The sequence below is a fragment of the Vicugna pacos genome, unplaced genomic scaffold (assembly GCF_048564905.1).
Source record: "Vicugna pacos unplaced genomic scaffold, VicPac4 scaffold_104, whole genome shotgun sequence".
NCBI lineage: Eukaryota > Metazoa > Chordata > Mammalia > Artiodactyla > Camelidae > Vicugna > Vicugna pacos.
In genome coordinates this window covers 48,891-76,284 of record NW_027328784.1, presented here as the reverse complement: position 1 = coordinate 76,284, position 27,394 = coordinate 48,891, and the positions used below count along the sequence as shown (strand labels likewise).

Genomic DNA, 27,394 nt, shown 5'->3' with positions numbered 1-27,394 from the left:
AACTGAAGCTTTCAGCTCTGGAAACAGGTAAACAGAGCTAATTAGGATCCCTTTTAAGTAAAACTTTCAGTAATGCCGGATAAAATACAACAACAAAAGTAACACAGAGATAACTATGGAGAGAGAAGTTCCCAGGTGACAATAAAAAGAGGACACTTAACGCCAAAATGGTAATCTTGTGAGCTGATGCCACAGCACCCTGGAGGGAAGGGGTTTTCATCTGCACATAAATAGGGATACAATGTCCATTTAGGAAAAAGGGTCCATACCAGATGTAGAAGAGTCTTCCTTTATAGAAACCTCTGCATAATACGTATTGGACGACTTGCCTCTTCACTGAAAGGAAGACTCAAAGTTCTCCACCTGTGCACGCAGGAAAGGGGTGAAACAGCCGGTTCTCTAGGGAAAAACAAAATCTCCCTTAAAAAAATCTAATCTCCACGCCCCTGCTTTATATGAATGTGGAATCCAAATTGATACTCCAAGTAAGATTCCGGAATTCCCAAACTGAAAAATATACTTCAAGGTTGATCATATCACCTGGAGCCTTAGGATAAGCAACACAAAATTGTTCTCTAGGGAAACTTTATAAACCAGGATGTAAGGGACAATCATAGGAAAACAATTGTACTCACTATAGAGAAACTCCCACAACTCTACACACACACAGACACACAACTATAAACAGAAGGAAATAAGTGCCACAGGGAAGAAAGAGCTCACCGTAAAACACAGGATGATTAATATTCCAGAGCCTAAAATTATGAAACAATCTAAGAGAGAGCATAAAATAAGTATGACTGAATCATTAAAAGATAAAATAAATCTTATGTAACATAATGAACAATCAGGACATCATGTAAAAGAAAGCAGATCAATTTTTTTATAGAGCTAAACAGAACTTATGGAAACAAAATACAGATATCATTTGGTATATAAAATTCAATGTATGGGTTAAGTAACATTTTAATCTTCAATATCTAGGGTGTTCATTAAAATTCAACAGTAATCTCTAAAGTAATTGTTTAAAAAGAGAATAAAAATAAAGAAGTCAAAATGAAGAATGCATAATAGGCCGGTCACTATTCTAAGTTCTCCATCCATTTTATCACTTATTGCTCACAGTCTTTGAGGTGGATAGTACCACTTTTTGTATATGAAGAAAGTGAGTCTCAAAGGGTTTACATATCCTGGTTACATGGTTAGCAAGGGAGGGAACCAAGCCCGGATTGGCTGTCTCTAGACGCCATGCCCTTAACCATGACTGCAAGGTGTATAACAGGCAGGAGAAAAGCAGAGCAAAGCAAATAGAAATCACAAAACAAGAGGCCAGAAATACAACATCATCACTAATCACACTGTATTTAGATGAAATAATTAGTTAAAAGATTTACAAATTTCATTTGTTTACCTGAGACAAAGCAGAATTAAAACTGAAAACTGCTTGAAAGCTTAGAAGAATAACAGAAAGAAGTCAAAAGTTAGAGCTAGAAAAAGAGACACCTGAGAAATACTAATCAATGGAAAGGGAATCACTCAAGCCTCCCTCAGGTTCATAGGTACCTGAAACCCACCTTGGCCTGACACTTACCAGCTCTGAGCGAAACACTCAATCCCCCGGAATCTTCGTTCACTCACCTGTGAATGTAAGGAACGATCCCTCCTTCCATCCGGCCAATTTGTATTGACTGCTGTGCCACGGGTACTGGTCAAGCCACCTGAGGTCCGTCAGTGAACAAATAAGGATCCTTGTCCCTATAGGACTGAGGAGGAGCAGAATATAAATTACAGTCGTGACAGTCATGTGAAATATATGGTATTCTAGAAGGTGATAGAAATAATATGATCAGGGAGAGGGGGTTTCTGGGGCAGAGACAAGGGGAAGGCAGTTTCCAGTTTAAAATGAGATGGCCAGAGCTGGCCTCACTGAGGACCTTGAGAAGGGAGTGCTAGTTGCTGAGCTTCCTCTAACACAGCACCGCACACTGGGTGACGGGAACCACAGGGGCTCACTGTCTCACAGCCCTGGGGGCGGGGAGTCTGCAGGCAGGGTGTCAGCAGGGCTGGCTCCTCCTGAGGGCTAGGAGGGAGAGGTTGGTCCAGGCCTCTCTCCTTGGCTTGGAGACGACCGTCTTCTCTCCACATTTCATCACGTCATCTCCCATGTACACGTGTCTCTGTGTCCACATTACCCCTTTTTATCAGGACACAAGTCATACTGGATTAAGGCCCACCCTATTGACCTCTTCTTAACCAATGACCTCTGCAACAAACCTATTACCAAATGGGGTCATGTTCTGTAGTCCTGGCGGTTAGGACTTCAGCATATGAGTTTGACAGAGACCGGCCAGGGCAACAGGCCTGTGGGTGCCAAGTCTGATGTCCCCAAGGACCAGCAGGGAGGCCAGTGTTGCTGGAGCAGAGTGAGCCAGGGAGAAAACTGGAGATGAGCTCAGCTTGGGGAGGGGAAGGAAACCTGTAAGGTCACCATAAGGACTCTCGCTTCTTCACTGTGTGAAATGAGAAGCCATTGCAGGATTTTGAGCAGAGAAGATCACACCCAGGGTCTCACTCATGCCTGACTTAGGCGATGAGGATGAAAATATTTAGGCTTTCGAGCTGATAATACTTAGACTACATGTTGGACTTTGACTTGATGGTGTAGTAAATGAGACTCTGGAGGGTGTTGGGATGAGGTGGATGCATTTTGCATGTGGGATGGACAAGAACCAGTGGAGCCAAAGGGAAGAACTTTGTAGAATAATGGCCCCCAATATGTCCACGGTCTGATCCCTAGAACCTGGGAATATGTCACTGTGCATGGCAAAAGGGACTCTGCAGGTGTGACTGTCAAGGACCTTGGGATGGCAGATCACTGTGGGAAAGCAAACGTCATCACGGAGGTCCTTAGAGGAGAGAGGCAGATTGGTCAGAGACAGAGATGTGTAGTGGCAGCAGAAGTCACAGTGACACAGGGCCCTGGGCCAAGGAGTATGAGCACCTATGCAAGCTGGGAAAGGTAGGAAGATGAATCCCTCCCAAGAGCCTCGGTGTGGAACGCAGCCTTGGCCACACGTTGGTTTTAGCCCACTGACATTGACTTTGCACTTCTGCACCCTAGAACAGTGAGAAGATGAATGTGTATTGCTTTAAACCACTGAGTCTGTGGTCCTTTGTTACAACAGCAATAGGAAAGGAATTCAGGAACCAACATGAACATGAACCACAGGCTGCCTGCTGTGCCGGCAGGAAGTCCTTTCTCTCTGATCCTGTGGGAGTGTCCTGTCTTCTGGCAGCATCCACAAACTACCTCATGCTAACTTGGCAGCTTGCAGGTGGTCAAATCTTAACCCTGCACAGTTCTTGATATTTAGTTAATAAAAAAGATGGTGTCATCATGGGTATTTTTCCATCTTTTAAATACACTTCAGTCTTCTAATTGAGAGACCATGTAAATAGTTTTTAATTTTAATAATAAATAACTGGTTTTATTTGGTTACTTAAATTATGAATAATAATATTCACATTAGTAAAAGTTATTAAAATCAACATTCTTCAATGAAAATATCAAGTTTCTTTTTGCATGAACATGTATTAACTACAAGAAATGTTCCATGCTTTGTTCTACGATTTAGTGTTAGGGTCTTAAAGAATAATATTTTCCTCAAAAGATATTATAGCGAGGGGATTCCTTTTGGTGGAACAGTTCCTACATAAAATCTGGTGCATGGCTCAGGCCACAGGGAAACTAGAAATGATAGAAATCAGTAGGCATTATAAACACAGAACAATTTTTAAAGGAATTAAAAAACTGGATGTGTGAAAACAAAGAATCAGAGAATATTCTGGTGAAATAAAAGTATTTTTCAACTTAAGCAAGACACTGGGTGAATAAATCTAAAATGAAAAAACCACCCAGAGATTAGCAGCGAGTCATGCATGCAGTATGACTGATCATAACCAAGTTGTTTCCAAACCAGTGTTCAGGCTTGCTGCCTTCATGAATCAAGTCTGTGTGGCACCAGGCCACCTTGAATACATGTTGATGAGGTATTTATAAGCCCTTCAACATCCCAGCTCCAAGCCCACACACACGAGCCAGACGACCATCACCTACACATCTGCAAAACACACAGCATGGTGAATAGCACTTTTCTTGCTCAGTAGCCGGTGGCAGGGTAGTGTGAGCAGACAGATATACAGGGACACAGGGACACAGAGGCACCTCCCCTCACTCAGCTGAAAAACTTCCGTGCATTCCTGGGGACAGGATTGTCATAAAATGCACCATGCATTGATCCTCCTCCTAGGAAAGAAACGACAGTGTTGTCCTCAGGTTTGAGCAAGGGTGGCCGGGGGATCTCAGAAGAGCTGTTTCAGCACAACCAATGGAAATGTCGTCCACCGTGACCACGAGAGACAAGTCTCCTTCCATCCCGGTAAGCACTTGGGCTCCTGATAAAACTGGGCTCAGTAAATGTTTGAGTAGAAGGCACAGACCTGAGGGGTGCCCCAGCAAGAGACAGGAGGTAGGGCCTGGTTTATGCTGCCATCAGGAATTTTCAAAACAGCAGAGCTGAGATGGATCATCTACCCCACACTCCTAGCCTTAAGGTTAAAAGGGTGGCAGCCCTGACAGGCAAAGCAACGTGCTAAGCAGAGCGTGGTAGTGACAGCGCCAGATGAAACGCACCGTGCCAACCCCATTCAAGGCCACTGACACTGAGGATGGGGCCAGGTTTCCAAGTAGGAGAATGAGACAGTGTAAATACTTTGTTCCCCCAAAAACCACAAATTTTTTTTTAAAGGCACAAAATCTCACCGTAACTAGCTCTCTTCTGAGGGGGCTCTCTTCTGTCTCCGTCTTTCTGTCTGTCTCCATTTCCCTCTCTCAGACACAAACACATACAATTTTGTGAAAGGGCAATTCCTGCCATACAAAGACAGACTTCACATCTTCAGAAAGACACTTGACAAAGCACGATTCTCAATTCAAGTCTTTGTGTGAGGTCTGAGCAAATGGCTTATTTTCTAGAACAATCGGTGGTTCCAAAATCAGGAGATCATCTTCCCTAAAGGAAGAGTTCTGGTCCGTATTGATGAAGTTGGGGATGTCACATTTCATGAGCCTGTTCAGCTCCTCCTCTGGCCACCTGCTGCATCTGAAGGCTTCCTGGAGCCGAATATCACTGTCAAGGGCAATGGTTGAGATACCAGCTTTGGCCTTGTCCAAGTGGTCCACTTCATTGATGTAGCAGTGAAAGAGGGACCTAGATTCGTCATTGCCCTGCCAGAGAACACCTTGGGCACCAGCGGTCTTCCAAAGTCTGACACAAAGCTTTTCAGTCTGAATCTCTTCTCTGGAGACTCTGCATTGCTATAAAGAACACCAAAATAAAAGATCGCTCACACTCTAGCTCGGTGACCTGAAGAATTATAGTTTTTGCCATCTACTGAGTGCAAAACCCTGCACAGAGCATGCTTACAAGCACTGGAAGTGAGAGGCATCACTTCTGAACACATACAATTAAACCAAGGCAAAAGTCTCAAGTGAGGGCCCTAGGACCATCCTGAAAAGGCATCGCTCATTGAGAATCCTCAATATTGGTGCCTCGAACACCAGTGTTTCTCAGTGGGACACTCAGATCATCTTCACCAGCATTAGTTAAAGTCCTTTTTAAAATGCAGAATTCTGGAGTACACACCCTCAGAGCCTCCAGAGGTAGGGACCGGTAGTCTGTATTTTCATAGCCACCAAGATCACTAACCATGTTCAGGTTTATCAGCGCGGTCTATATCGGGTCACCTGAGCATCGACAATGCTGTCTCACAGGGTGGGGGGGCCATGTGTGTCAGGGTGCTGTCCTACCCACGTGTCTCCCCTGATTCTCAGAACTGACAGTGCAGCCCCATTGGGCAAGAAATACCACCATTTCACAATGCATACGCAGGGCGCCCGACTGACAGATACAATCAGTGATAGGAGAGGGGACAAAGCTCAGGTTCCTGATCCCTTGTTTCACTTACTGTGGGACAAATGATCAGTTCAAGGGTAATAAATCAGTGAATGAGTGAATAACATGACTCTCGTTAGTCCAATGAGTGCCTGGAAGAGCGAGCCTAGGCACACTGAGAACCATAACAGCCCATCTACTTAATTTCCATCCTCCTCAGATTTATGTAAAGGTTACTTCCACCCAGGCAGTGACTCCTGAAGGGCAAGAATCATGTCTGAACAAACTCTCAAATCCAGAACAGAACCTGACAACAATTAGGCTCTGGAGTCTGTGTTTAGCGAGTGTTGAATCTCAGTGATTCCAGCTCTTACACCTTGCCTTCCCATCCCACCCCTCACGATATGGCCCTTATGACCAGTTCTCCCGGGGCTGGGGCCACGGAACCCATTTACAGGACTGGAAGAATCTGATCATATAAACCATCCCCCAGATTATCATCAAGAGTCACCTGCATTTCAGGAATCGGTAATCCCAGAAGCTTTGCAGTTCAGGCAGGTGTCTTCTACTGTGACTGCCTGGGTAACATCAGACAAGGAATTATCAAAAGCCTGAGCTTTTCCTTTCAGGAATAATCTACTAAACAAATCTCGTTGACCACTCAACAAATGTGATTTAAAGATCAATGATTTACACAAGAGTACAACATTCACTAGGTCGTTGATTTTGAATCCGACAAAAATCATTTGAGAAAGATTGACAGAATGTAGCTTTAATGCAAATTTACGTATTCTTACCTTTCAGTAAATCATCTTCTTCCCCTACTTATCACTTCACCCAAGTTTAAAAGATGTCTGAGAACAGGGATGGGTGTGCCAGCAATCTGTGATCCAATAACCTAAAATGTCACCTAGGAAAAAGAGGGAAGTAACATATTTTTAAAAAGTATGGTGAGGACAGCAGGGCCATCCCCCAACTCCACACTAAGAAGCTCTGAGTAATAGCTTTCCTGTCTGCCTGGGGCATCAGCTGATGTGAAAACCCACCTAGAAAGCACACTGTCCAGCAGCTCTTCCATAACACAGGCTACACTTTCTCAGGATTAAGAATTGGGCCAAGTAATCCCTTCACTGAAGAATAAAGACAAAGGAGAACAAGAGAGTTCTTCCCCTCCCAAGGGGAGAGCCCAGACCTTGGGCTGCATGAACTGAGCCCATCTCCCAGGAGAAGGATAAACTGGAGAAGGACATCCTGTGAAACTAGGGCAGCAAAGGTAGAGATGGGAACAAATTGAACAGCTTGCCAGGGACAGGCCCCTCCGTTGCTGCATTGGTGGCTGCCTCAGTCCCCTCAGCACATCCTGCCCACCTCCGGTGGCTAAGCTGTCAGAGAAACTGTGCTTTGCAACCTGGGGCAACAGAGGCTGCCCCCAGGCCAAGCTGCTGGGGAGATGGGAGCTAAACCACTAGCTCCCAAGTGGCAGGCCCCATACTCTCACCATCACCCCGCCGCCCCCGCACCTTAACGCACCCCCGTGACAATATGACCCTGAGATTTGTGACCTGGAAATGAGGGGCAGCAGAGGCCGCCCCCACGTCAAGCCTCCAGAGAGATGGGAGGTTATCCTCCAGCTCGCAATAGGCAGCACCCCTCTCCTCTCCACCCCCTGATCTCACCGCACCCACCTCCCAGGAGCAACCTGACCTGGTGTGGTGTGTCAGGCGAATCTTGGGCAGGAGAGGCCGTCCCCAGGCCAGGTCAGGGGAAAGGAGAAGTGGCCCCATTAGGCAGCTGCGACGGCTGGCTGCCCCTTCCCCTCGACTTCATCGTGCCCGCCTCCCAGGAGAAAGCTGACCTGGAGATGGGCATCCGGCTTCTTGGGCAGCAGAGGACGCCCCCAGGATTGGCCGTGGGGAAGAGAAGAGCAAATTGACAAGCTCCGCCCTGCAGGCCCTCTACCCTCGACGTCGCCACCCTCGCACCTTAAAGGCACCGCCCAGGGCGCCCCTCCCCAGCAGGCTGAATGGGACAGGTGTGTCTGCTGATCTGGGTCAGGAGAGGCCACTCCCACACCAGGCCATCGCGGAGACGGGAGCCAATCTACCAGCTCCCCAATACATCCCCATCCGCCCGCATCAGCCTCCGCTCCTGCCCCCTGACCTCACAGTGGCCTCCTCTAGGGAGCAGGCTGACCTGGAGATGGACGTCCGGCGAACTTGGAGCAACAGGGACCGCCCCCAGGGCAAACCATGAGGAGAAATGGGAGCAAATGGACTGGCTTCATGGGAAAACGCGCCTCTGCTTCCACCACCCCAAACGTATCACGCCCGCCTCCCGGGGTCAGGCTGACTAGGATACACGTGTCCCGTAACCCAGGGCAACAGAGACCGCCCCCAGGACGAGCCGCGGGGAAGATGGGAGTAAATGGGCCCGCTCCCCCGCTGCAGGCCCCCGACCCCCGCCACCCTTGCACCCTGACTACCCTGCCTCCCGCCCCCAGCAGGCAAAGTGGGACAGGGGTGTCCCGGGACCTGGGGCAGCAGAAGCCGCCTGCAGGCCACGTGGTGCAGACATGGAGCTAATCCACAAGCTACCCCGGGGCAGCCTCCCTATCCCCGCAGCCACCAATTTACCAGATCCCTGACCGCACCGCACCCATCTCCCAGGAGCAAGCTCACCTGGAGTCGGACCTCAGGCAAATCTCTGGCGGCAGAGGTCGCCCCCAGGCCAGGCCGCGAGGGAGAGAAGAAATGGAGCAGCTCCCTGGAACGGACCCCCTCCCCCTGCCGCCGCCGCCGCCTCCTCCCAGGAGCAAGCTCACCTGGAGACCGGCGTCCCGCCTCTAGGGCAGAGGAGGCCACTCCCAGGCTCCGCCGCGGGGGAGAGCGGGGCGAATTGACCGGCTCCCCAGCGGCAGCCCCCCTCCCGCCGTGGGAGCCGCACCTTAACGACACCGCCTCCACTCCCCACTCAGCAAGCTGAGTGGGACAGCTGTGTCCGGCGACCTGGGGCAGCAGACGCCGCTCCCAGGCCCGGCAGCCGGGACAAGGCAGCTATTCCACCAGTTCGCCAGGGGCAGCCCCGCTCCGCCCCCCTGCCGCTGCCGCCGCTTCCGGACCTAACGGCCCCACCTCCCAGGAGCAATCTTACCTGGAGTCCAACATCTGGCGAATCTCCGGCGGCCAAGGCCCCCCGAGGCCAGGCTGCAGGGGAAAGAAGAAATCGACCGGCTTGCCCGGGCAGCCTCCCACCCGTCGCCGCCGCCTCCGCCGCCCCAAACCATTACACCAGCCTCCCAGGGTCAGGCTGACTGCGAGGATGTGCACTTGCCTTCTAACCCTGGCTACGTGCCTGAGCACCTCCCTGCAACCCTACATTCCCTGCACCTCTGCACCCCTGCCACTATCTGCACTTATGCACTGTCTGCACCCCCGCATCCCCTGAACTGCCTGCACCTTCCACAGCCCCTGCATCCCTGCCACTACTTACACTTTTGCACTGCCTAAACTCCTGCACCGCTGCATGTCCCACACTCCACATCTTGGGCCTGTGGCAGAGTCTCTGCTGTTAGACCAATGCACAGGGACTCAAATCTTTGCCAGTATATGATGCATCAGTGAACGTCTGGGGTTGGCTGCAGGAAGGTACATGTTCCTGTTCACTAGCCTGGGCCACTAGGGTGATCTCTGTGAGGTCACCCAGGACGGGCTCAGAGATGCTGTTCTCTGGGAAGGGAGGAGTTGAAACCGATCTTGAGGGCAGAGCTGGGCTCACCAGGCCGTCCAGGCTTCATGTTTTACACAGGGCTTCGGGGAAATGAAATGCATCCGGCCAAGTAAGACCGGCCTGCTGTGCTCCCACCTCAGTCCTGGGCTCTGAGGCAGACCGACTGGCTCCCACCCTCAGGGCCCAGTTTGGGCACCTGAATGGTCCCTTGGAGGCATCCTATCACTTCTCAGGAAGAAGTCTGTCTGCTTCCACCCCATGGCCCTCCCTTCCACTGTGCTGGCCTCAGGAAGTTTCCTTATTTGGGGAAGAAGGCAGCCTACCCCCTACCCCACCCCTCACCGTGCTCTCACCCAGGCTGGTGCTCTCTCTGCCCTTCAGAGTCTGGAAAGCCATTCCCCTTCAGTAATGTCCCTTCTGAGATGGACTTGTTTCCTCTCAATTCTAGGCGAGGATGCACCATGGAATGCACTGGGTAAGAGAACCAAAATAAACAGTTTCTTCTGTGAGGTTTTCTGTTTATCTACTGGGGCTGGGCTGTGTGTAGTTTGCTACAGCTATTCGTGCGAGAGGCTAAAGCCACCTGTGTGTCCTTGTTTTCATCTCCCCGCTGTCTTTGTGTTTTCCCTAGACACTCCTGAGAGATTTACTTCTTCTAATTTTATTCCTGTTATTACACAGGGACCCTACTGACATGGAGATAAGGTGTTGGGGGAGCGGGACAGAGCAGGGCATCTGTAGTCCTGTGATTAGTTATCATTGAGACTGTGCCCTGAACTGTGACCTCCACAAATGTTCCTCTTTCCCCCCACCCCAATTTGGGTGAGACAGAAGGTATTTCCCTTCCCCCAGGTAGGTTAAGCTCTGGTAAAATAATTTCTCATTAAAAAAAAAAACCAAAACAAAACACAACCCCCCACAATGGAAGAGAATATTCTGGGTGTATTTCAATAGAGGTATTTTTTCCTTTCCTGGCAGGAAACATGAGGAGTTTTCCTATGATCTTCATTCTGAGAACAGGGTACGGTCCTGGAGGTAAAATGCATGAAAAAGAGCAGGGGGCCCCTCTGACTGTCCCCCTGGAGTTGTCACACTCAGATTTCCTTACGCTGAGCCTCCCGCTGGCCTCAGGGACCTGTTAAATCTGCTTGCCCCCGGGGTTCTTACAAAAGCGGGTCCTTCCCTGGGAGCTGTGACTCTCGAACCCTGCCCGACTGCCTCTCAGGGTTGGGAGCAGCTTTCCCCCTCAGTTTTCTTGTGGATCTAAGAAGAGCAGTGGGTTTTCAGCTCCCTTGGCTCTGGTGTTGTTTTCAGGACAGAAGGGGCAACTTCTGAGCTCCTCACAAGCTGGACCAGAGGCTGGAATCCTCCCCTCCTCTGCCTTCATGCAATCAGTGGCTGTGGTTCTAGGCGAGTTTCTGACGATGTGGATTTAAACACACACATCCCAGCCCCCAAAGGAGCACACAGTCCCATAAATCCCTACAACCTCCACTGGTAACTACTGAGCCGATGGGGACATGGGTTTCGGGGCTGCAGAGGCCTGACTGCACGACTTGCTTTGTGGCCTATTTATGTGGTTGTTCTGGGCCTTGTCTGAAGTGACTTGCTTACTGTATCTGGTACATGGGAAATATAAAATAATACTAGAACCTCCACTTTTTCTCCCTCTTGGGCCTTCCAACCTATAAAGTAACAGACGGCCTAGTCACCACAATGAGGTCAGAACAGCCTGGCTCTCCTGAGTGACGGGCACTGACTTGCACTTTAACTCGGAAGAGTAGGGGAACCGCCTTCCTCTAACTGGGCCTCTCCCCACACCAGGCACGCCCTCAGCTGAGACGGGGCCAAATCCCCCATTGAGGTGTGTGCCGGTGGCTTCAGTGTGATCTGGCCCTGGCGGGCCATGAACCTGCAGTGAGGTGGAGGGTCAGGAGGAGGGGGGTCCCTGCTGGGGCAGCAGGGGGCCCGGTGACACCCTGCCCAGCCTGGTGCCTGGGGCTCCCCAACATCTCCTATGGCCCCCGGGTCGGCTCTGGTCCGGGCCACTCCAGGCATCCTCCCAGTATCTTTTCATTAAGTCCCTTTTTTGCTTTTATCAGCCAGAGGTGGCTTCTGTTGCTTGTTCAGTGAAACAGTGCATCAGGAAACCAGACTATTTCTAACATCAGTAAAATACCAACTTCGGTCAGATCGCCGGGCAGACCGTTCAGCACAAATTCCCGCACAGGGCTGTGCAAATGTCTTACGTGAAGGGTCCTCATCATATGTCTTCAGAGATACAGAAGCTGGTGGTTCAGGTAAAACCTCAGGGAGGGATTGAGGAATCCAAAGCTGGTTGGTTTCAAAGACTAACCGGTCGGACCAGACCCCTGTGCTGTGGTAAGAAGCCTGGCTCAATGTCACGCAGACTCAGCGCCCTAAGTGTCCGGTGGGGCTGGTGCTGTTCCCTTTACAGGCCCTCATAAGGGAGTCACTGTAGCCCCTTACACTCAGCAGGGAATCCATCCCTCTTAGCTCCCACCTTGAGGGTTCCATTACACAAATCTCGGGAATGTTTAATTTTCATCTTTGTTTAGGAGGATGAAGGTGGGTCAAGAAGAGACGTAAATTCACACTTAGTGACACCAAGTCACAGCCAGTACCTCCTCCTCGGAGAGCTATGTGCTCCCACAGTGGTGGCTGGGGGCCTGGGCAGAGCCCCTCCACTGGATCCAGAGGGACTCACTCCTCTGTCTGCAACTGATAGGTTGGACAACCAATCCAGAGGGGACAGAGCATCTTTCCCGGGAATTTGGAACTGACACACAGAAATTAATTTCACTCATCTGGGGATTGGGAGGAGGGTGGGAATCAAATGAAACCAGAGCAGGAGAGAAAGTTACAAGTGAAAGAGAGAGAGACAAAGAGACTGAGCTTGTGAGAGCAAATAGTGGGAAGGAAGGAAAACAATAAGGGGACAGAGGAATTCCAGTTCCTGGCTGTCTAGTTTGTCCCAGCCCATCAACGAACCTGTGGGATGGTTAATATCATTCCAGTTTTGCAGATTAGGAAACAGGCTGAAAGAGACGGGGGTTGGCTTCAGGTGCACTGTTAATTTAAGTGCCACTGGACCCCTCACTTCCCACTGCCTGAAGGCACCATGATCCTCACGGGGACCCTGCTGTGCTGACAGCCCAGCATCCTGATTAAAGGGACCCTGTGGGAGTGGGGACCTCTCTGAGTGTGGAGAGTTCCCTGCACCGAGATTCCATGCTTCAGTTGTCTCCCGCTCACCCCAGATTAACGTCTCCCCAGCTGCACAGTCTCCCGACACTCTTCCCTCCCTGCCAGGCGCCCCCATCCTTACCACCGAGTGTACTGCTGGAGTTCAGGCACAGGGATGCCCAAAGGAACACGAGCCCACCGGCTGTACAAACAGCACACTCCCAGCCCCAACTGGGCTCCATGGGGATAGTAGATGTCCTCATCTTTCATGTATCTAAGGCAATCTTCTTCTTTAGCTGGAGGCTATAGAGAAAAATAAAAGGTCCAAAACATCGTTCAGTGAGGAATTCTTCCAAGGACCTGACTCCAGAGTCTACAACCAGTTTTGCTGGCCGATCCTACCCCCAGACTTTGGGTGAGGTGGATTATTGATCAGCACAATCTCCGGTGGCCCAGCTCCTGGGCTTGGCTGCCCAGAGGAGGCTGGGGGAATGGGTAAGGCCAGGGCACTCAGGAAGAACACAGAGGCCCTGCCCTCACACCTCCACACTTGTTAACCGTTCCCCAAATCTCAAGACATTGGACAGAGTGCAGCCACCACAATAATGAGATTCTCCCATCTGTTCACTCACTCCTGTCGGTTCACTTACATGCTGAGCATGCACTGGGTCACAGGACATGACACACAGGATGGCCGAAGGGACAGCTTGGTCCTTCCCCCTGGATCCTGTTGAATCTGATGGAAGAATGATCACTCATAAACGGCTTCTCAAAAGGATACATAGACAGAAGACAAACTGCAGAGTGAATCAAATTTTAAAATATAAATGAAGATCCCCCAGTCTCCCCGCCTGAGGTTAACAGCATAAAGAAAATAGATCTTGCCTTTGATCACCAAGGAAGTGATCACCCCCTCTCAGGAGGAAAGGAGAGTTTTTCTTTGAGCAGGACACAGAAGTGCTCCATCGGATTGGACCAGGGCCTCTGCATTCATTCAGTAAATCTGTATAAGCTCCTACTACATATGGGAATCTAGTAAGTAGACCCGTTCCCAAGGCTCTTGGGCTTTATTAGTCAACAAAATAGACACGACTCCCCATCACTGGGGGCTCAGAGTTTTAGCAGAGGAAACAGGCTGCATGTTGGGGGTAGCAAGAGCTTGGGGAAAAATAAGAGTGATATGAGCAAACTCAGGTGATGGCGGTGGGGTGGGAGGCAGGCAGGAGGGAATAAGGCAATCCTGGCAGATCTCACGGAGTAATGAACTTGAAGCAGCATAGATCCGGAGGAAGAAGGAAGAGCCAGGGCCAGAAGCCCCCGGAGTGATGGGGAGAGTATGTGCGGAGAGGCAGAGCACGCCGGGTCCTGGAAGACTTTGGGACGACTTTGGCTCCTAATGAAATTTTGACCCTTTTAGTGAGTTTTGATGGGGTGGGTGATGTCCAATTTATGCTTTTGTTTTGTTTTGGGGGGGAGGGTAATTTATTTATTTTAGTGAAGGTGCTGTGGTTTGAACCCAGGATCTCATGCATGCTAAGCATATGCTCAATCACTGAGCTACACTCACCCCCTCAATGTATGCTTTTATACACTCCCTCTGACTCTGTGTGGATGAGATTGTAGAAAAGCAAAGATGGAAGAAGGAGGCTATTTGTGTCCTAGAAGGGGCTGAAGGTGGCTCCTAGGAGGGTGGGGAACAGGGAGTAGGTGGTTAATGAATTCAGTGTAGTCAGAATTTTCTAACAAGCTGGATTTGCTGTGTGTGTGTGTGTAAGAGAAAGAGAGAGAAACAACATGGTTCCAACATCTGGACCCGGAAAATGTGATGGATGTCCTCTCCATCCACAGGGGATGGGACAAGATGGGGCTGAGCAGGTGGAAAGGGGCTGGAATCAGCTCAGTTCTTAAATGTCATGGTTAAGGAGTCTATTAGATATTGCCACAGAAATGCCTAACAGGTAGAGGAGTCTGGGTTTTTTTCTTTCTTTTTAACATTAAAAATATAATTTAAATGTATTAAATTTATTATGTGAATGAATTTTGAATTTTATTTCATGCCAAGGTATATGTTATAATAGCCAAATGGAAAATATATCAGAAAAGGGGAGAAATGAGGGCTTTCACATAAACTGACTGTCCATAAAGTAGGTAAAATTTCAATAAAACCGGTCTTCAGTGCAAAAAACTCATCTTTGTGTTACATAAAATTAAATGAAAAAGGAGTATGTTGATGTATCATTATTTCATGTTACATAATAGCCCCAAACAAACACACTGTTTAACTATGAGGCTTGTAGAAATACTATTCCCTTTACTGACATAAATACAGAAATACAGAAAGGTTCTAAGGGAGAATAAGCATCTTAGTGGAAATAATAGAGATCTGAGCATTTTACATGACATGTATGGACTGATTCAAAATTTGGAAAAGTAATTTACACAGTAGAACATATGCATGAATGTGAAAGCAAGATGAATGAAAGAAAAAGAATATGAATATCAGGGAGAGAGTTCCAAATGGAAAGGGCAAATCAGGGAGTTTTGGACAAATCGAGAAATTGATAGCATGTCAATTTCCAAGTCTGGTTGCTTCCACCAAAAGTATAGCAGAGAGATATAGGAGAGACCCAGGACCCAACTCTGGGGCACATTCGCAGTAAATGTTTGGAAAAAAGAGGAGACGTTGGCAAAAGACCAGCCAGTGGATCGAAAGCACAGCGATGGGCTGGAGGCCAAGTAAAGCAGGAACACGGGGGAGGAGGGATGGAAGAGCTGGGTCAAATGCTGCCAAAGGGCCACCCATGATGAAGACTGAAAACTGACCACTATATTTAGCAACATGGGGTCACTGATGGCCTTGACAGAGCAGTTTCCATAGAGCAAGGGATCAGGGGGAAAGCCAGAGTGGGTGCAAAAGGGGATGGCTCAAGAGAATATGCAGACAGTGAGTTTAAAATACCCATTACAGGTTTGCTGCAAAGACATGGGGTGGCAATTGGTGGGGGCGAATTTGGGTCAAGGAGTGTTGTTCGTTTCTTTTAAGAGGATGGACTTTTATATACTGATAGGAGCCAACTAGCAGGAGAAGAAAGTAGATGAGGTAGTGACAGAGAGTATGGATGTGGGGGTGACAGCCCGGAGAAGATTGGATGGATGGGCCCCCTGGCGACTTTTGGATGAACTGGCTTTCTATGTCACCTGTAATAAGAGGTGGGGCAGCGAGAGTGAGGTCACAGACATCAGAAGGCGAGCAGATGTGCTGGAAGTTGCTGGTGAAAGTTCTCTTCTGTTGGCTTCCGTTTGCTTTGTCAAAGTAGAAAAGTAAACTTACCAGCTGAGGAACGAGGAGGAAGAGTTACTGGAGTCATAAGCAGAAGATACGAAAGAGCCTTCAGGGACAATTGGATAGTGAAAAGAACAGAGGGAGACGCGGGGAGTGTGCTCTCAGAAAGTTACATTTTATCTTTGAGGTCCCCAAGTGTTGGATGTGTGATTGTCCTTCCTGCTGTCTACGAAATAAAAATTGAATATGGTTCAAGAAAAATGCTATTTCATTCTAAGAGGCTGCCTGTTTCTCAGGATTGGTCATCTTAAACTGCAAACACTACAGAAATGTTGAAAAGAAGAACTTGTGTACCCAATGACCCACTATTTTCTATAAATTTGGTTGCTATTTAGTTCCTCTATCAATACCACAGAACCGATACTGCCTAGGAAGGAGATACATCGATGCTTAAATGGAAATGAAATCTGTATCTTTTTCCTAAACTCCATGGCTTCCTTACATCCCATTCCCCTTGGAATATAGGGGAGTCAGGTATAAAAAATGAGAAACAGTTTGAGAAAATCCCAGATCAGAATTACACAGCACAACCTCAGCTCAGAAGTATACAGCCGTAAAAATGTTTAGAAGCAAAACTCCGTAACTACTCTTAAAGAATTTTGCAAACCTGGGCCTACCCAGATGTTTCCAAACTGGAGAGGTACTCCAATCACTTGACCGGTACGGGAACCAGAGGCTGGTCAGCCTTTTCTGTAAAAGCCAGAGAGTAAATATTTTCAGTTTTGCAGATAATTTTGTTATAACCATGCAGGTCTGCAATAAGAAAGCTAAGAGCACTGGGTGACAGGAAATAAATGGGCATGCCTACACCCTCCCTTCCACTCAGGGCAGATTCTCTGCGGTGGAGAGCTTTGCCACAATGACTTGTTTCTTTGTTTCCATTGGTTTCTTTGTTTCCACCTTACTGCTCAAGCTCAGAACTTCAAGTGAGCCTTGTCCTTCAGCATCCATGCAGAGAGAAGGCTGAGTGGGGGTGGGGACCCCACCTGACAAAGAAGAGAGTTGGCTTGTCACCATGACATGAGACAATCACACCTTCCGGGGTGAAAGGGAACAAAGATAAGGGAGGGGCACAGCTGTGGGTCCCCTGGGTCACCTGCCAGGCTTTCTCTCCCTCCAAGTCCACCCTGGAATCCTGGGTAGTGTTGGAACTCAGCTACAGTGATTAGGCTGAGGGGACTCAGGATAAAGGACCCTCCGTTTCCACACCGGGTTCCAAACGCAGCCTCTCTAATTCTACCCTCTGAGTTTCTGGAACTCAGCTGGAAGAATACATGATCAGGCCAGACCCAGAGCCCAAGCCAAACACGACAGGGGTCACGTGGGGTTGTAACTCCATGCTCAGTGGTCGGGGTCTCCTTGCAAATCTGCAGAAATCCCTGTCCCGCCTCATTCCTGGGAGAAACCCCAGATCTCCTCCTGCTCTGTCTTTTCTTCTCTTGAGGCTATTGTCCTAGAGGGATGCAGAGTCCTTAAACCTGGCCCTCCAAACGTACATAAGCAGCCTGTTCAATAAAATAAATTATGCACTTTTTCACATTTGCCAGTTTTTTGATTCCAGAAAGGCTGCGGGACTCTTTCTCACTGTCTCCTGTGCCCCCATCACTTGGTGGCCCTCTGCTTATGGAAACACGATTTCCCAAAACTGCACCCTGCCTCCCAGCTTGTCAGAGGGGAGTGACCCACAAAGACACAGGTGTTTGTGAGGATCCTTTCCCCCAGCAGAAAGCCTACTCCTGGAGCCACGGACAGGGATTTGGCCTCCTGAGCCGCTCAGCTTTAATTGAAAGCCTAAACTGGGGACCCCGAAAATTGCTGAATGACTTTCTGAGTCACCTGCGCTGGAGGGGCCTGATATTTCTTTCCAAGAAAGGATGTAGCGCAGCCTCCATTTTCAGGGCTGACATTCATGAAGAATCTAGTTCCCCCAACTGCACCCCTGGAAGGAGAGGCCCTTCCATCCCACTGGTTAGAAACCCAGCCCAGGGGAGTTCTGAAACACCGCATCGCTATCAGGTCCAGCATCGCTGCAGAGTGGCCCCTGTCCCTGAATGTGCCCCTTCCCTGGGCCTTCCCTGCCCCGACATGACCACACACCAGGTGGTGCTGGGGAAGGCAGGGAGTGCAGTTAGGGGTGGGAGGAGCAGAGCCCCTTGCTCTGGAGTGAGGATTCTTGGGGAGACCACAGAGCAAGGCACAAACCACCCCCACCCTGTACCCCAAACTCTTAGCCCCGCCAACACAGGGGCCACTCTGCGCCCTCTCACCATGGCTCTCCTGTGAGACTGCACCCAACCCGGCATCTGGTACCACAGCCCTACCTCCCCTCTTATGACAGATCCCGACTTCTTGGAAACTGCCTAGCAGCGCGTATTCAAGGCCGGCAGCGGGCCTGGCGGTTCTGCTCTTCAGGTGCCCTACCTGGCCAGCCGTGCGTGCCTGGGCTCAGTCCTCTATCTTGCCCACCGTTAGCCTGGGTCCACGTCCGGTGCAAGCGGAGGCCGCGGAGCCCAGGCTGAGCCCCACACACAGACAGGTGAGGGTGCCCCCGCCCCGCTGCCCCGCTGCCCCGCTGCCCCGCTGCCCCGCTGCCCCGCTGCCCCGCTGCCCCGCTGCCCCGCTGCCCCGCTGCCCCGCCCACTGGTGGCAGCACCGCCCCAGCCTCCGGCCGGCGCCACCTGCAGGTCAGGACGTCCGCGAGGCCCCGCCCTCCCCGGCCCCGCCCAGCTGCCCCATAAGCCTCCCCCCACCCCCGTCCTGGCCGCGCCCTGGCTCCCATTGGCTCCGCAAGTTCTGCCCTCGCACGTCTAGCCTCGGAAGGAGGCACGACGCAAGCGCTAGGGGAGGGCCCCGCGGCGTTGCCATGGCTACAGGCGCCGCGCCCCGCAAGGCCAGCGTGCACTTCTGGGGCGGGGAGCGGGCTCCGGAAATGTGTAGCTACTAGGGACAATGGCTGTGCTTCCTGCTGGGGATGGCGGCTTTCTCGGTCTGGCGACTAGTTCTGGCTTGGTCAGTCGGCGGCCGACATCCTGTCTGGGGCGTCGTCCCACAGATGGTAAAAGTACGGCCGCGCTGTTGGCGGGGCCAGTGGACATGGTCCGGGGTGGGATCCGGGTTGGTGTGGCGGCCGAGGAGTTGCTGTGGTGCCGGGGAGCGGGTTGGGGCGGGGGGGAAAGTGCTGGGGCATAGCCTCGGGCTTTCCTCCCCCTCGAGCGCTGGGGCTGGGGCCGCGAGTCCGGGTAGCCCTGGGTGGCTGCGGCCTCCCAGAACCCCCGGGAAGGGCAGGCGGAGGACCCATCTTTTATGAAGCGGGGCCTTATCCGGGTTTTGAAGAGTCCGAGAATCAGATGTTGAAATGGGGTGGTTTATCAGCATTGCTTTTCTGCAGGGAAATTTCAGTTCTATCCAGATGTTGGCTCCTTCGGTAAACCTCAGGAATAAGACAAGGGTCAGTGCCGATTAGTAGTTATCTAGGGCTTGACTCAAAATGGACTGCGGGCTGTAGGGATGGTAGATGGGCCCTCCCTCTCAAGGTTGGCAGACTTCTGGGATTAAAGGCCCCACTTGAGGATTACATCCTCATCTGCAGTAATGGAGGTTGTGGGAAACATTAACACAGAGAAGGGAGGGGTGTTCCTGCGGTAACTCATTAAAGAAGTCAGGACACTTGCCTGGCTCTTGTGTAGGAGAGTCTCGCCTAGGGTAGGGCAGAAGCTATCAAAGTGTGTCCGAGGCCCCTGGGATGCAAGACTATTTTCGCAGAAACGCCGGGAAGTCACCTGCCTTTTGCACACTCTTGCACTCCCGAGATTCCTGTGGGGATTTCCAGGGAAAACCTGGTCTGTGATATCACAAAAGAGGGAATGCAGAGGCAGATAGAATTCAGCTCTCACCAGTCCAAAAGAGATTTGCAGAAATTAAAATCACTGCTATTCTTCTCACTAATGATTTTTGTTTTGAAAAATAAAATTATATTTTGTTTAAGTGTATTAATGGTAACATACAGTAGATTGTTAATATTTTTAAGTGAATTCATACACTTTTTCTAACTTGTTATTTAACTTCTAACACAGGAAATGTTGATAGATTTAACTCACATAAATAGCAGAGTTTTGGAGTTCTCAGTAATTGTTAAGAGTGTATAGGGTTCTGTAGAACAAGAAGTTTAAGAGCCCCTGTAGAACGGGTGCTCAGGTGCTAGTCAGGTGCTTAGTGGTGTTAGACGGATGCCAAGATGTCTTCCACAACTGCTCCCCTACTTAAAGTAATTGGCCACATGGAGATGGGTGGGCAGTGCCTTCACTTTACAAACCAGAAGCTGCTGAATGTGTCTGGGGTCTAGGCCATGGGCTGTGCAGGGGTTCCCGTTCTATCTATCTATCTATCTGTTCTATCTAAGCCGGGATTCCTGTGCAGAGCCCTGGCCCTGAAGACCCGCTCTCCTTTGCTCCCTGCCAGATACTTTCTGTGTTACGTCAACACTCCAGAGGGCTTCAGACTCCGTAGGAACATCTGCATCCACATTGCCTTCCTCCTGAAGACCCTGCTGAAGATGGAGGAGCCGGTACTGGTGCTATCCCCTTGGGACCACCTCTACCAATGGCAGAGCCCCGACATCAACCAGATCTGGATTCCCTGGTCCGACTCCTTTGACCTCCCAAGTCTCAACAGAAACATCCCTGACATTGAGTATGAGCAGTTCATTGCATGTGAGGTGGTGGTCATTTAACTGGGGCCAGGTGGTCGTTGTTCTGGTTCCGATCTGAACATTGGGCTGTCTTACTTTGGGCTTGTCGGTCTGCTTCGGGACCATGCTCATGTTTCCCACACTGCAGGTGAATTTGGCTTCTCCATAGTTTTTTCGGGAAATCAATTTGAAGTGTATGAGCTCTATGTCCCCTCACCTCTAAAAACCCTGGCCTCCTGGTGAGATGGAGCGGTGACAAGGAGGCCACTGCCACAGAGGCCTTGTCCCAGAAGGACTCGCTCCCTTTGCACTCAGGGCTGTTCTTACCTGTAGGAAAACACGATGTGTGTGTAGAATGGGCCACGTGCTGGAGAAGGTATGTAACTGCCAATCCAGTATAATTTGGTCCTGCTCAAGCTTTCCATTTTAAGTTTTGTAACAGGGAATAGTTCAAGATTTTTCTTGAATAAAGGTATTTAGAGCTTATCATTTTTTTTTAATTGAAATGTGGTTGATTTACAATGTTTTGTTAGTTTCAGTTATACAGCTGTTTTGTTAGTTTCAGGTATACAGCATAGTGATTCAGTTGTACATAGATGTAGTCTATTCTTTTTCAGGTTCTTTTCCATTATAGGTTGCAAGATACTGAATATTGTTCCCTGTGTTCTACAGTGAATCCTTGTCGTTTGTCTATTTTACATATAGTAACTTGTATCTGTTAATCCCAAACACCTAAGTTTGTTTTATAAGTCTGTGAGTCTGTTTTTGTTTTATAAATAAGTTCATTTGTATCAATTTTTTTTAAATTCCACATATAAATGATATCATATGATACTTGTCTTTGTCTGATTTATTTCACTTAGTGAGATCATCTCCAGTTCCATCCATGTTGCTGTAAATGGCCTTATTTCCTTCTTGTTATGACTGAGTAATATTCTGTTATATCTAAATACCACATCTTTATCGAGTCATCTGTCAGTGGACGTTTAGGTTGCTTCTATGTCTTGGCCATTGTAAACAGTGCTCCTGTGAAAATTGGAGTGCAGGTATCTTTTGGAATGAAGGTTCCCTCTGGATATATGACCAGGAGTGGGATTGTTGGATTAGGTGATAAGTATTTTTTCTTTTTTTTCTTGTCTTTTGAGGAATCTCCATACTGTTTTCCACAGAGGCTGCACCAAACTACATTCCCACCAACCGTGTAGGAGGGTTTCCTTTTCTCCACAGCCTCTCCAGCATTTATGGTTTGTGGACTTTTGAATGATGGCCATTCTGACTGGTGTGAGATGATAAAAATGTAGTGTAGTTTTGAGCTGCATTTCTCTGATAATTGAGCGATATTGAGCATTTTTTATATGCCTATTGGCCATTTGTGTATCTTCAATGGAGAATTCCATGTTTAGTTGTTCTGTCCATTTTTGTATTTGGTTGTTTATTGTTTTCTTATTAAGTTGGATGAACTATTTATATAGTCTAGAAATTAAGCAATGGTCAGTCTCATCTTTTGCAAATATTTTCTCTCATTCAATAGGTTGTCTTTTTGTTTTACTTATGGTTTCTATTGCTTTGCAAAAGTTTATAAGTTTAATTAGGTCTCATTTATTTATATTGGCTTTTATATCTGTTGCTTGGGTTGCTTAGATTGCCCTAGGAAAACATTGCTGAGATGTGTGTCAAATAATGTTTTGACTATATTTCCTTGTGAGAAGTTTATAGTGTCTTGTCTAATATTTAAGTCTTTAAGCCATTTTGAGTTTGTTTCTTTTTGGTTTTTTTGTGACTATGTATGCTTTTGCTGTGTGGTTATTTTATTCTTCAAATATATCAACATATTACTATATCTATTTCCTTTAGACTGATAATCACGTAGGCTCCAACACATCCTAAGAATAACGAAGAAATAAAAGAAAGAAAAAAATCTGTATTTTCTTGCTCACCTCTCCCATTCCCTCCTTGTTTTACTTTGATGTCCTTTTTCATTTTTACATCTTTATGTTTATTCTCTTGTAACTCGTTTTTGCATTTCCAACTATGGTTTTCCTGTTTCTATAGCATCCTGCTTCCTTCCTGTTTAAAATAGAACCTTTTAATGTCTCTGTTAGGTTCAATATTGCTGAATTATCTCACCTCCCCTTCCCCCTCCCCCCAGGCCTCTTAATACTCAGTCCAGGAAAGCTAATCCATTCTAGCCTTCATCGGTTCTGGGAAATCAATCCTCAGAGTGGGAAAAGACATTGAAAAATAATATTCTGTGAGTTGCTTTCTAACTTTGCCCAGAGATGAGAAACATCTGAAGATGGAGGAAAAAAGGTGGTAGTGGAGAACACAAAGCCTTTTCTCCTTTTGCTACTGAAGAAATGATTGCTTTTGTAATTAGTGATGATGCCCTTTAAATTGGTGAGATCGAGATTCCACAGCTTCAGCGCCTGTGAATAACCAACCGGAAGAAAGCTTTCTAGGGCCTCTGCAGTGGGAAAGGCAGCCCCTCTGAGCACCTGTTGTTGTGTATTCTTCTTGCCTCCACATGGGTTCGCTAGGCACCGTGCAGGACAATGCAGTTAACCGAGGTGGAGGACGGAGGACGGGGAGACCCCTGCTGTGTGGTGAGCCACAGGAGCCCACACTTGAAGGACAAAATGTAGAGTAGTGGGGAGGTCATAGGAACAGAGGATGGTTGAGACCCAGGATAGTGTCCTGGAGTCCAGCAGCCAAGGCTGGTGGGGCAGATGGGGTCCTGGGGCATGGGCAGCACTTTAGGGATCTGAAGCAAAGATAGGAACCAAGAGACTGGATTCGTGTGGGGGTATGGCGCCCCTTGGAGGCTGCAGGGCAGCACAGCGAGCCCAGGGGAAGTGGGCACTTCCCTAAAGCTGGGTTGACAGGTCACAACCAACTCACTGGGGACCGAGAGGCACTGAGTCATTTTTAACTTTTTGTCCCTCTTCCTGGAAAATGAACTGCTGCCTGTTAAGTAGCCTGTGTCGAAAGTGAGAATAAAAGTCATGAAGCAAGATTGCCTCAAAAGTCATCCATTGTGTAGTTGTTAATAAGGGTCAGATGCAAACTTGATTAGATAAAATGAAACATTCATCAGAGGATTTTAAAATCCTTTAAAATAAAAATTCTTGCTGTCTTTGTTCTTCATTTCAGGGTTCACTTGGTGATAATAATAGTAACCAAAGCAACAGCAAACCCTTACAGAGCTCTGTCCTGCTGTTCCAGGAACGCTGTGTTCACGACCATCCAATGAATAGGTACCACTATGAGTTGCACTTTAAAGGTAAGGACATTCATTAATCACACAGCTAAAAAATGGCAGAGCTGGGACTTGAACCCAAGCTGTCTGGCCCCAGAGCCCCCTCTCATGCCCTTCACTGCAGCTCATCATTTGGCATGCTCGACACGGGCCAGCATTTAAGAGCAGTTTGACCTTGGCCAAGGCTGCTTCACCGCTTGGTCTCTGTTTCCTCATCTGTAGAATGGGGGTGTGGGCAGTGAACTCTGTGAACTCAGTGGTCAGTCACTCCAGCTCTGCTATTCTACTGCTTTGAGTTAGTTTGGTAAGTATCTGAGCCTCTGAATGGCCCACCCATAGGCTGGCGCTTTGCTAGGCCCTTGGCTACGGAGAAAAGTAAGATCAGCCTGCTGCTCCGAGGAGCCTGTGTCCCTCCATGGGAAGCAGCTTCGAGGCCCAGGCTCCCTCGCTGGCTGTCGGGGGCTGGGCAGGAAAGTCTGATAAGAGAAGATGGAGGCAGAGCCCATCCGGGAACAGTGGTGGCCACACAGCTCTCAGGAGCGAGAGCCTCTGTCCAGGCTGCTGAGAGGGGGGTCCTGATGAGGCCAGTAGTCCCCCCAACCTAAGACCTCAGGACAAAGATCCAGCCATCCCTGCAGTGTCACCATAGAGCCAGTCCATCCTCATCACTGTTCCTCTGTGCACCTTTGTCCTGGGTCTTCTCTTCCCCCTACACCCAGAAGACTTTTCTCCCTCTCTTCTCTGAGTGTCCCCTCACTTCACCCGTGGCCCCTGCTTCCTGGGTAACCATCTCTGGAGTTGACACTTTGCCCCCTCACAACCCTCCGTTTGATAAGGAGCCTGGGTTGACCTCCTTGTGCTCACTTTCCACATTCAGATCATTGCTCCTCCTCTCTTGGGAGCACCTGGAAAACCCAAATCCTTTCCTAGCAGTGCCTTCCACCCTGGCCTCCCTGCTCATCTGCCTCATTCAGGAGCACCTGGACCACCAGCTCTGCATTGCCTCACCTCCTACCATCAAGACGTCAAAGTTGACTCTCCATCCACCACCCAGTATGGTCATTTTAGGGTCTTCTTCTCCTTCAGCCTGAGCCAGCCACCGCCCATTCACCCTACCCCCGGTCACATACCCGGGCATGTCTCCACCCCAGTTCCAGCCTCTCGCCTTTAAGTGACCACCTCTAGCCGTCCAGGTGCATGTCCACCAGCCTCCCTGGCCCTCCTTCATCCTCACTGGGGCATCAAGTGCTGAATCCTCTGCTTTCCTGCCTGTCCACATTCCTCTTACTTCCACTTCCCCACCTTCCAGCTCTGCATCCATAGTCAGCCATCTCTTTATGACAAACAAAACCCCCTTGACCCTTGATCTTTTCAGTTCCTCACCAGGACGACTTCCATCTCGGTTCACCCAGCTCTATTTGTTCTGAGGCTGCAGGCAGCAGGCTCTCCCAGCACAGATTTCTAAGACTACAAATCAAAGCCTACCATGCTGCCACTGCCAGGCAATACTCCAGGATTTCTCTTGTGAGCACATTTCCCCACTTATCACTCAGTCGTGTCAACATTCTCTGCTCTCTGCACACCTCTAAGCTTCCCTGTGTCTCTTCCCTGACTCCCAGCAGATGGCCTTGCCTCCTGCTTCAGAGAGAATGACATGTTACTGGAAAGGAACTCGCTCACCTGCAGCAAATCTGCTCACCTCACCTTTTATCTGTCCCTCTCCCACCTGGACTCTAGCTGTAGTTGTTCTAATTTAGTGAGTGTAATTGACATATATATACACAGTTAAAAGCATAGCACACTATAGGCTACCTTCTAGGGCTTACTTTTTCAATTTAACATAGAGTGTATGATTCATCCACTTCGTTGCATGTACCTGCAGTTCATTTGTTTTAACTGATCTTAAATGTTGTGTGTGTGAAAGTAACACAAGGCAAGGGTAAGCCAGGATTCAGGATGCTGGTTACTTCCTGTGAGAAGAGTCCAGGAGCAGGATAGAGAAAGAGGACACAGTATGTCACTGTCAATAGTCCTGTTCTGATGCTGGGTGATAGGTTCACAACAGTTTCTTATAATATTAATTTTAATACATAAATACCTCTGACAGGCACCTAAGGTGTGAATGTGTCATGAACCAAGACATACAATGGATAATATTACATCATTATTTTTATGTAATCTTGTTATAAAATATATTAATAATAATCCTACATTGTTATGTTATATATTATATAGATGCATGAATTATATATTCTGTATATAAATACATACATATGTATTATATACTATCTGATAATAAATAAACAGAAAATAATATGTTTGTATATCTACTATTATGTATTATTTAATAAATAATAACATAATATATCCTGTTATATGACATGGCACCTAATCTTTAATCAGATAAAAACATGCCACTATATGTAATGGTAATTAATGAAATTAAATGAAAAAGTCCGCAGCTTTAACGCCAACACCGCTCCAGCTGTCACTGTCTTTTTTCTTCCCTTTCATTTTCGAGGTCCTCACGGTGCTATCTGTTCCCCCTTTCATCTCCTTATCCTGAACCTTCCTCCTCTTCCCATCCCATGCTGGCTTCTGTCTCTGGGTCCCGCTAGTCACCAGCGGCCTCTGGGGCACTGATTTCAGGGCAGTGTCTCAGGCCCCAGCTCACCTGCCTGTTCGCCGCCTCTGCCACCGCTGGTGGGGGCGGGGCGGGGGGCAGAGTGCACCTCTTGTCCTGGAAGAGGACACAGCCCAGACTCAGTGAGCAGCAGCAGGTGTGGCCGGGACCTGCAGGACTGAGGGATGAGCCAGGCTGTCTGCGTCCAGACCGGGGGCACTTGGAGTGTGAAGAAGCCCAGTCCTCACTGCCCCTCAAGTGAGGAAAACACCCTCAGGTGAGTTAAAGTGCTTATGACCTAGGTCTGTTGGCTGGAAAGGACAAACGGGCCCCTAAGGGGAGGGTAGTTGATTTTCCAGGCCCCACGAAAGCCCTAAGGGTTGGCGGGGAAGCAGGCTGGACGCTCCACTGGATCCAGTGCCCCTTCGGGGGTGGGGCCTTCGGGAACAAGCTGAAAGCCCTCGGTCTCTGGGGGGAACGGGGCAGTGAGGGAGCATCCCTGCGGCGAGTCAAGTGACGTCAGGGCCTGTGGGATTTGTTTGTATGGCCACATCGAGCCTCAGCATAAGCCACAGCAGGAGTGGATTCCTGTCTCTCC

At 48.9% G+C, this 27,394-nt stretch overlaps 2 long non-coding RNA genes across 4 annotated transcripts; one reads left to right on the top strand and one right to left on the bottom strand.

Annotated features, from left to right (window-relative positions):
• Positions 1–124: 124 nt before the first annotated feature.
• Positions 125–5,084, bottom strand: LOC140694783 (uncharacterized). The gene is made up of 3 exons (XR_012070420.1): positions 4,823–5,084; positions 1,639–1,763; positions 125–399 (listed from the first exon to the last, which is right to left on the bottom strand). It is a non-coding gene; the product is annotated as an uncharacterized lncRNA (long non-coding RNA).
• Positions 5,085–19,054: 13,970 nt separating this feature from the next.
• On the top strand, positions 19,055–25,379 carry LOC140694782 (uncharacterized). Of its 3 annotated transcripts, none has more exons than XR_012070418.1 (4): positions 19,055–19,285; positions 20,689–20,919; positions 24,068–24,197; positions 25,107–25,379. It is a non-coding gene; the product is annotated as an uncharacterized lncRNA (long non-coding RNA). The 3 variants fall into 3 exon arrangements; XR_012070419.1 differs by having other exon boundaries at positions 25,104–25,376; XR_012070417.1 differs by having other exon boundaries at positions 25,051–25,324.
• Positions 25,380–27,394: the final 2,015 nt, after the last annotated feature.